This window comes from Hylobates moloch, unplaced genomic scaffold, assembly GCF_009828535.3.
Source record: "Hylobates moloch isolate HMO894 unplaced genomic scaffold, HMol_V3 SCAFFOLD_6, whole genome shotgun sequence".
Classification (NCBI taxonomy): domain Eukaryota; kingdom Metazoa; phylum Chordata; class Mammalia; order Primates; family Hylobatidae; genus Hylobates; species Hylobates moloch.
Genome location: NW_026652281.1, coordinates 24,028,537 through 24,038,532, shown reverse-complemented (window position 1 = coordinate 24,038,532; position 9,996 = coordinate 24,028,537). Strand labels below are relative to the sequence as shown.

At 36.7% G+C, this 9,996-nt stretch overlaps 1 protein-coding gene across 6 annotated transcripts in view; it reads right to left on the bottom strand.

Moving 5' to 3' along the window:
* Positions 1-522: 522 nt before the first annotated feature.
* Positions 523-9,996, bottom strand: part of ZNF608 (zinc finger protein 608) — a 135,038-nt gene continuing 125,564 nt past the window's right edge. For 3 of the 6 annotated variants that reach the window (XR_009214050.1, XR_009214048.1, XR_009214049.1), the window contains exon 10: positions 525-711. The gene's annotated coding sequence lies outside the window, so the exon portion shown is untranslated. Of the gene's footprint in view, positions 712-9,996 lie in introns of all 6 variants that reach the window. The other 3 variants (XR_009214046.1, XR_009214045.1, XR_009214051.1) reach the window with 2 other exon arrangements.

The window sequence follows — 9,996 nt, the reverse complement described above, 5'->3', positions numbered from 1 at the left end:
AAATAGATTACCCACAAATATGGTGACAGACTTGCTAGCAATTATATGATCTTTTTTTTTTTTTTTTGAGACAGAGTCTCGCTCTATCACCCACGCTGGAGTGCAGTGGCGCAATCTCGGCTCACTGCAAGCTCCGCCTCCTGGGTTCATGCCATTCTCCTGCCTCAGCCTCTCCGAGTAGCTGGGACTACAGGCGCCTGCCACCATGCCCGGCTAATTTTTTTGTATTTTTAGTAGAGACGGGGTTTCACCGTGGTCTCGATCTCCTGACCTGTGATCCGCCCGCCTCGGCCTCCCAAAATGCTGGGATTACCAGCGTGAGCCACCGCGCCAGGCGTATATGATCATTTTTATTTTGTATTTCTTTTTAGAGACAAGGTTTCACTCTTGCTGGGGTGCAGTGGTGTGATCATAGCTCACTGCAACCTCCATCTTCTGGGCTCAAGCTATCCTCCTGTCTCAACCTCCAGAGTACCTGGGATTATAGGCTTGAGCCACCACACCCACCTATAAGTCATATTCTCGGATACAGAGCAAACTAAGAAAGTAAGCCATGCCTTTCCTTAAATTAAAGAAGAAGTAGATTGTACCCCCCACACAATTTGAAATCATTTTTAAAAAACCTATAGAAAAAAACTGATGTTCATTAAACTGGTTGACTCTATGAGGTCTGAGTCCTATAAGCATGCTTCTCCAAATGTATGATTTTTCCTACAAGAAGAAACAAATAGAAATTGAGTATTAATTATTTGAGGTTTTAACCGCTCTTCTCTAAGACTTGCTAAGAACAACAAGGCTCTGATCTTGCTTTAGTTCTTAGATTACATCCTGCCCTAGAATGTAACAGAAGACCTTCAGCCCCTTGAACTGCAGTTACCAATTCAGACTGGACCACCTAATGTAGTCCACTTCTATCCAGCCTTCTATTAATAAGCCCAATATACTGAGTTTTTAGATTAAGAAGTGATAAAGCACAGAATTCATCTACTTTCTATGGACTTTAAGTGCTTAAACCAAAGGAGAAGGGCAGCTTAATTCCAAGAGCTGCTGATCTTTCTTAGGCCTTAACCAATCTTTTCTGAAAAAGATAGGTTCCAGATGAATCCCAGAGTTGAGAAAATCATGCCAATTATTTCGAAATTCTGAACACACTTCTAAGTATCTACTGCTGTCCTATAACGATTTTTGACTTATTATCTTGGAGAAATTCTTATCCATGGATATATATCTGATTTCATAATAGACATCAATACAGAAGTGGGATTTGCTTTGCAGAAATTCACTTTATAGCCAAATTTGCTAGCTGCACGTATTTGATAAAGTGAGAGATAAATTTATTTATGTTCATATTTATCATCTCTATATCTGCTTACCTCTCTGGGGTTCCTTCAGACAGAATCTGACAAAAGAAAATTGACTTAGAGGAGACAGTGCTTAGTTCAACAGATATGATAGACCTTGTTTGGGAGAGCCCAGCATAACATTTATAACCATCTAGTAGAAGCCTTTCAAAGAGAATGTATCATTTAACTGCCTCCCCACTCCCAATCTTCTCCACCTAAAAAATAAAGCTAACTAATAAAGAATTATTTTCATTGTGTTATTCTCACCCCTATTTTACAGACTAGGAGATAAACATTTAGTAATGTTGTTTGATTTCCTCAAGACCACAAATTTAACAGTGTAGCAATAATCATTTTTTTTTTAAGTTCAGGGTTACAAGTGCGAGTTTGTTATATAGGTTAACTTGTGTCACCAGAGTTGGTTGTACCGATTATTTCATCACTGAGGTATTAGGCCCAGTACCCATTAGTTATTTTTCCTGATCCCTCCTTCCAACCTCCTCCCTCCAAAAGGCCCCAGTGTGTGTTGTTCCCCTCTATGTGCCCATATGGGTTCTCATCATTTAGCTCCCACTTATATCTAAGGGAAAGATTCTTTCAGGCCTTTTAACCCCAAATTTTACCTTTCTTTCTCATTCATGAAATCACATTGTCTTGTTGGTTTCTTCTAAAAACTTAGTGACCATTTTTCTTCTCTTTCTTACATATAGTTCTATTTTCCTTTCCTTCTATTGAATTTCTCTTCTTCCTCCTTTACCCAACTGAGAAAAAATTGTTTCTTGAACTCCAAACCCTCTTTGTCTCTAAATTCTCTGATTAGAAATAAGATGCTAACAAAGCTTTATTTCAGGTCAGAGCAGTCTTTATTCTGATTTGGACAAATAAAACTGTGTGTGTAGTGGGGAGGGGCGGGAAAAGTAGGGGTAGAACAGCCCAGACATCCAGGTGGGATCTTTAAGTAGGACTCATAACAACAGCCCTTAAGAAACAGGAAGGAGACCTGAAGCTGCACAGTCATTCATTTGAGCTTCAGATTATTCACTTTCCTAACTAATCAATAATTGTTATAATTAAAATTGATAGCTGCAAATAACATGACAGAGGGCTGCTGCCAGAATACTGATTGTGTCTTTGGCTTGGAAAGATAGGCAGCAGCGTGGAACACTTATTTTCCAATTTGCTTTTAGCTGTGTGCAAATTGCTTTAGCTGTATCCAGCTGATTTAGACCTTGCCTGGAGGTGCACTAGATTAATTGGGAGCCACACATTCATTGCTTACAGAATGGACTCTGTAATTGGCAAAATTTGTTAGTGCCAGTTATAAAATAACTATATAGTTCTGTTTTTAGCTATCGCTTCATTACTCTTTCTGTTAGGGAGGAGGGGGACAATTAGAACCCATCTGACGATTAAGATGGGCGCTTTTACGTAAGGATTCAAAGGAACGTGTCTACAGTCAATATTTTATCCAAGCAAACGTTAGTGTGAATATGGTATTGATTTTTTTCAAAAACTGAAAAAGTACTTGAGCACATAAAAGAATTTTTTCATCTTTGTTGTGACTGAGCCTTAGATAAGAGAACCTATTTTGTTAGAACTGTCAGTAGATTTTTCAAAATGATTCTTTGTTCTCTCTTCTAACTTCATTGGGTTAAATAGAACGAGCACTCTTTCTTGCTTATTGCAAATGAAAGAAATAAGAAAAATCCTGAAGTCACACACAGGTGCCCTCCAGTTTGTCTTGTTTCTCCCACTTTCTTCTTTGAGTCACAGGGTACCATGGGGGCATCCACACTGCTGACTTAAAATACCAGATGAATATGAATGAATATGAAAGTCATTTTTGGCAGAAGGGCATTTTTTAAGAGCAAAACCAGGTAGGCCAAGGACAAAACATAAGTTATAATTACAGGTTAGGAAAACAAAAGGTTTTTTTTTTTTAGCCCCTTAAAAAGTGTCTTATGTCAATAGACTTAAATATGCGAAATGGTAAATTACATCTCCCAAACAACTCGTAGACGTTGCGACGCATGCCAAATTGTAGATGCTATTCCCACACATATTCAAAAACCATATATATACACAAAGATGTCAGCCAGGACTCTGTCACCTGAGTGACAAAATCCCAGCTCAAACTCATTTAAGTAAACAAGCAAAGGAGTGGAAGAAGAGTGTGTTTATTAGTTTAGGTAACTAAAAAGTACAGAAGGAAACTGTTAGACACTACCGGATTTATGGGCTCAAAAAGGTATCATGACTCTCTTCTTCCATTTCTTGGCTCAATCATATTTCCTGCTAGCTTCACTTTCAGAAAAGCTCTTACCCCATGGAGGTCCCTGTCAGACCCAGATTTATATTATATCTGTTCAGCAACTCCAGTAAAAAGAAGATGCTTCTTTCCTAATAGTTTCAGCAAACTCTCAGACCTATAGTGAGTTACTTGCCCACTTCCTGAACCACACATTATGGCCGGAAGGGTAGAGTATGCTCATCACCACACCTGAGCCATGTGTTCGCCTGGACTGAGAGTGAAGGAGGGCAGTCCCCCAAAGGAACACTGAGGTACTGTTACCAAAGAAAGTGGAAATGGATACCAGGCAGGGACAACAACAAATGGCCACAACACTACCGACACTAAAGTTACAGTAAACTATTAGGATCCTTAGTAGTACTGCTTAAACTTTTCATTCATTGGTGTCTTTGGGATCTCATTAAAACTAAAGATCTTTTCTTGCAGAAAAATGCCTATGTGACCATGTCATGCAAGATGTTGCTTGCTATTTCAGACGGGTTCATGCATCCCTAGAGCCCAACCAATAACACAGAAACTAGAAATCTTTCTGAAGGAAAAGATGCTTTTTAAAGTAACCCGTATTGTATCTAAGTCCCACAATTTTAGGTTTTTCTTTTCCTTCCAATGGCCTTTTTTCCCCACCAAGTAATTTTGTTTGTGAAGAATTCCTCCTATGCAGGTACTTGTTATCCTTATTGTAGAAGGACGAAGGAGGGAGCAGGTCTTCAGTTCTTGCTTTCAGATTTTAGAAAAGAGAGGGGTTTGAATGAAAACTCAGAAAAAAAAAAAAAGAAAGGGAAAATTACCACAATCATAATGTTCAACTTTTATTGAACACTTTGCCCTTGAAGATAGAAGGAATTGCCATATTTCAAGACCAATAATTCTTATAAAAATGTATCATGTTCTGTAGCTATAGAATAAGAACAAAGTTAATGATAGGATGAGATAGTATCCTAAAAGTATTAACAAAAGACAAGATTAAAGATATGAATTCAAAAATATATAATATCAATTTCATATATGTACATAGAGAAATATCTAGAAAGTTGTATACTAACCAGTGAAAACTGATCCTTTTTAAAGAGTTGAGGAGGAAGAATCAAAGAGACTTCTATTTCCTTCATTCTCATTTATTTATATATGCCTTGTACAATTGAAAAAACTGTATAATAGAAGTGAAAATGTTTGAAGTATGAGAGTAAAGATTTCTGATACAAACAAAATGACAATTTGGCCCAGAATTTCTCTTCTCCTGGAAACCGTACTGAGTAAAAAGGACTATGGAAACAATTTTTTGGTAAAACTTGGATACCAAGAACACTATGTCAACTTACTGTTATTATCGCTGTCCCAAATAGCAGAGGTTAGGCAGACCCCCAAAGGAAGATGTTCTGGAAGCATCAGGGAACAGCCCAGCAAGGCAAGAAGGAGCCCAAATTCACAGCACATCCCAACAAGCATAAACATACATGCACTGGAAATAAGAGGGATCCACTAAGAAGTGAAAAATGAAAAAGAAGGCTGCTGTGAGATGAAACAGAGCTACGATCATGCTATCAGGTTCAGAGAAGAAAAGAGAGCCTGCCGAGCACAGAGATATCATATTGAAGCAAAATGTCTCTAAGACAGCAGGAAAAAAAAAAAAGAACGATTACAAAGCCTGGAATTTTATCTTGCCCTATTTCCCACTCCTAAGAAAAACATCCTTCAAATAAGTGGTCTAGGAAAATGTAACCCAATCAATCACGTATAACATAATTAGTACAATGTGGTTTTAAAAACATTTTTACAGCACTAAAACTTAGAAATGGGTTTAAAAAAACACTCGTTAAAAAGATATTGCCATAGAGTAGATAAAATTCATAATCACAAAAAGTATCGTGACTTTTTAAAGTAATAAAAAATTACCTCCATAAAGCAAGACTACAAAATAAAAACATAAGAACACAGAGAAGACTAAGCATCCAAGGGAGTATAAAATATCACTGATAGAACTTAGGAAATAAACACAAGAAAAAAATTAAAGAAATGAATTTTTCTAAATGGAAGGAGCAAAGGGGGAAATGGAAAAAACCCAAAAAGAAATATTAAAGATAGAAATGCAATAAGCTAACAAGATAGAAATTTTATAAAAAATTAAAGAATTGTGCAGAAAATAATGGTTATAAAAGACAAAATGTATCTAAATGATCTAGAAATCAAGGATATTCAATGTACACGTAATTGGAATCTCCAAAGATGGGAATGTAAAACAGAGCAAGTATTCTGAAACAATCAGCAAATAAACTTTCCTGAAATAAATTAAGATTTGTATCTATACATTCAAAGGCTCATTTTGTATTAGGGAAACCAAAACAGGACAACCAACACTGAGACATAAACTTTTTTTGAGACAGATTTTGCTTGTTGTCCAGGCTGGAATCATGGGTGACCTACACAACCTTGCCTCCGGTTCAAGGGTTCTCTTGGGATTACAGGCATGTGCCACCACACCTGGCTAATTTTGTATTTTTAGTACAGACAGGGTTTCTCCATGTTGGTCAGGCTGGTTTCGAACTCCTGACCCCAGGTGATCTGCCTGCCTTGGCCTCCGAAACTGCTGGGATTACAGGCGTGAGCCACCGTGCCCGGCAACATAATCTTTTAAACTCTGACATATGAAGTACCATAAGAGGGTACTTAGTCTACTATAAATAAAGATATCTATTCGTTTGCTACTCCATTTGAGCACTTTTCTAATAAAGTTACGGGAATTTTAAGATAAAGAAGTAATATTCTGCACACCTAGGCAAAAAGATCACATCATTTATAATGATGGTTTGGTTTCATTTTGTTTTAGGTATGAAAATGTTTTTATAACCTCTTAAAATAATAAAAATTGAGAGGAGAAGGTAGAAGATAGAAAACAAGCGATGACAAGGGAATGTTATTTAATATTGACCAAGTGGTGGAAGGGTTAGCACTACAAAGGCGACAACAAAAACGATAAGACTAAATTTGCAGGAAAGAGAGTACACAGAGAAGGAAAAGAACATCAACTAATCCTATCATGGATGATGGTAAGGAACAAAGAGGATGGGTGTTATTAAACAAAGGGAGCCTTCGTACAAGGGAGCCTTTGCGTGAAGAAACCTTTGTATGCGGTAATTACACTTTTATATAATACAAGCAAGTTGTGCAAAATCTTTGCACAAAAATATAAACCTTCCCAAATATCACAAGAATTACAATGTCAAAATTAGCAAAAAGATAACATAGTACAAAATAATATGACAGTACAGAGACAAACATATCTTTTAGAGCCATAAATAAAATGAGTTAAATTTGAGTATTAAAAAAAAGTTTCTGAGAAACTAATCTCTACCCTTCCTAAAAGAGACACACCCAAAACAAATGATTCAGAAAGCTTGGGATGAAAAGGTTGGCCAAAGGTATTCAGACAAATACAAAATAGTTGCATATAAATATACAAAAGATCTAGGCTTGCCTCCATTGACATAGAAATATATGAGTATATGAGACGGCAATACAAGGCAACTGTTTTATATCAAGAGTTATCTTAAGCCTGCTTACCGTTCCTGGTCCCATCGGTGACTCCCAGTCCCTAGAGACTAAGCAGGAGAAAAGCAGGGAAGGTGGAAGGAAGCCTCTCTGTTACTCCGGGCATTAACTAATCACAAGTCCTTCACCAAACTTATTTCTCGCTAAACACGTAAGGAATCTAAACTGCTCTTTTCAAAGCAGCAATTCACAGCGCAGAGGAGTCCGCTACTTGCTCCTAACTGCCCATCACATCTCATTCTTAAAATGATAAGACTTTCTCCATTACTTCAAAATGACGCATCTGTTAAAAGAACGTTACTTAGACAGCTTCACAATTGATACGTTTAACTCCAAGATGTCTATTTTTAACTCTGAGATATTAAGTACCATAAGAGGGTACTTAGCCTATTATTAATAAAGATATCTATTTATTTGCTACTCCATTTGAGCACTTTTCTCATTAAGCCTGTAAGAATAAGCATATAATGTTATGCTGGAATAAAATGTTATTCACTAATAGCCAAAGACAAACTTTGTGTAAATCAGAGCCATTACCATCACTGTAAAAGATTATATAACTAATAAACATTCTCCCTTTATTTATATATATTAAATTAACTGAATAGAAATAAATTAAATAGAGGTAGTAATACCAAAAGAGATAGAGATAATTTGGAGACACATCATGCCATATATTGTTGGTGAAAAAAAAAGTCAGTTTATTTTTAAAGCGATTCATGTCCTTCATTTTAAAAAACCAAATAGTTCATAATTACATTAATTAACAACAATATTTCCTCCCCCCTCCAGACTACTTCTTTCCACTTCCCATTCATCATAAATCACTGCTGCTAACAGTTTGAAATACTTTGCTTTCCAGGTTTCTCTATCCAAATATAAATATACTGCACAAACACACATACACATCTACACACAAACATACACATACACAAACATGTATTCATTGTTTTTTGTCTTTACAGAAATAAGATTGTACTCCTATAACCCCATACATAGTATCTAGCGAATTCACTTGTTAACAATATGTGATGGCCACTATATCGTGTACATACATGAAGACTTATTTCATCCTTTTCAAGGCAGCATACTGTGGCCCTGCTGTTACTAGAACACACTGATGGACATTTAGGTAGTTTTCAGTGTTTTAAAATGATGCAATGAGCATTTTTGTACAGTGTCTGTGCAATTGAGGGAGAAGAGCTATGGACTATTTCCCAAAAGGAAATTATTATGTGCATTTATGTTTTTGACAAATAGTGCCAAATTTGTCTCTAGTAAATTTCTCACCAACGGTGCAGGAATTTGGACCCACATACTCACCAACATTTAACCTTTGTCATACTGATAGATGAAAAATATTCTGTTGTCCTTTTAATTCACTAAATGACCATCTTTTCATATTTTTCTCAGTCATCACAGTTTCTTTTCTGTTAATAGTTATTTATACCCTTTGCTCATCTTTTCTGTGAGGTTGCTGGCTCAATGCTTTCTACAAATAATTTGAGTAGAAAAATTGGCCCTTTGCCTGAGGTATATTTCGCAAATATTTTCCCGTTTCCTGTTTGCTATGTGACTTTATTTATGATGTTATTCCCAAGTGCAACTTAAAATTTTTAAAATGTAATTAAATTATCCATCTTTTCCTATATGGCTTCTGAATTTCATAATATGCACAGAAGCACTGCCCCAATTCCAAGAATAGAAATAAATTCATCCACATTTTCTTCTAATAGTGTGATACTTGCACTAAAAGTTTGATCCATCTGGAATTTATTTTGTTGTAAGGCATTATATAGGATTCCAGGCTAATTTTTTTCCATATGGCTAACCAATGTGTCAAGGTATATTTAGGGCACTAACATATCACATTTGCTGGTCAAGTAATGTTTTATTACAAATGCAGATAAAATTACCTTTATGTTTTCGTGTATTAATTTTACTTATTAGTTCTGTTTGTTTGGTTGGTTGGTTGTTTTCTTAGGATCTCTCCCTCTATTGCCCAGGCTGGAACGCAGTGGTGTGAACACGACTCACTGCAGCCAGCCTCCACCTCTTGGGCTAAAGTGATCCTCCTACCTCAGCTTCCTGAGTAGCTGGGACGACAAGCGTGTGCCACCGCGCCTGGCAGGAACATTAACAGTACACTCTTGTTGTTTCATAAGTTTTATGATTTTTTTAAGAAACATATTCTGCAATTTAGAAATAAACAAAATGCAATTGCTAGTTCTGTGTTACAGGAACACGAAAAAGGAATATCCCCTTAATTTCTTTTCAACAAAAGACTCCAAAAAAAAATGAAAAAAATGAAAACAATTATACTGCACAAAAACATTTTTAAGTGACTCTTTTAGTAGAGCTTAAATTGGCTTTCAGGGTTTTATACCAGATAAGATTGTTATGCCCTTTTGCTTCGTAAACAAACACGGCAACACTTCTTTATTTATTTTTGAGACAGAGTTTTGCTCTTGTCGCCGCAGGCAGAAGTGCAGTGGCACAATCTCAACTCACTGCAACCTCTGCCTCCCGGGTTCAAGAGATTCTTCTGCCTCAGCCTCCTGAGTAGCTGGGATTACAGGCACCTGCCACCATGCCAGATAATTTTATTTATTTATTTATTTATTTATTTGAGATGGAGTCTCACTCTGTCACCCAGGCTGGAATGCAACGAACTACAACGCCCATTTCCCCACTTCTTAAAAAACAAAAAAGGGAGGAATGTTAGGCAACAGGGGTACCTTAATGGCGCCGGTTCCGGGTTCTTCTCCTCTCCTTGACCGGGCACTGTCTGAACCC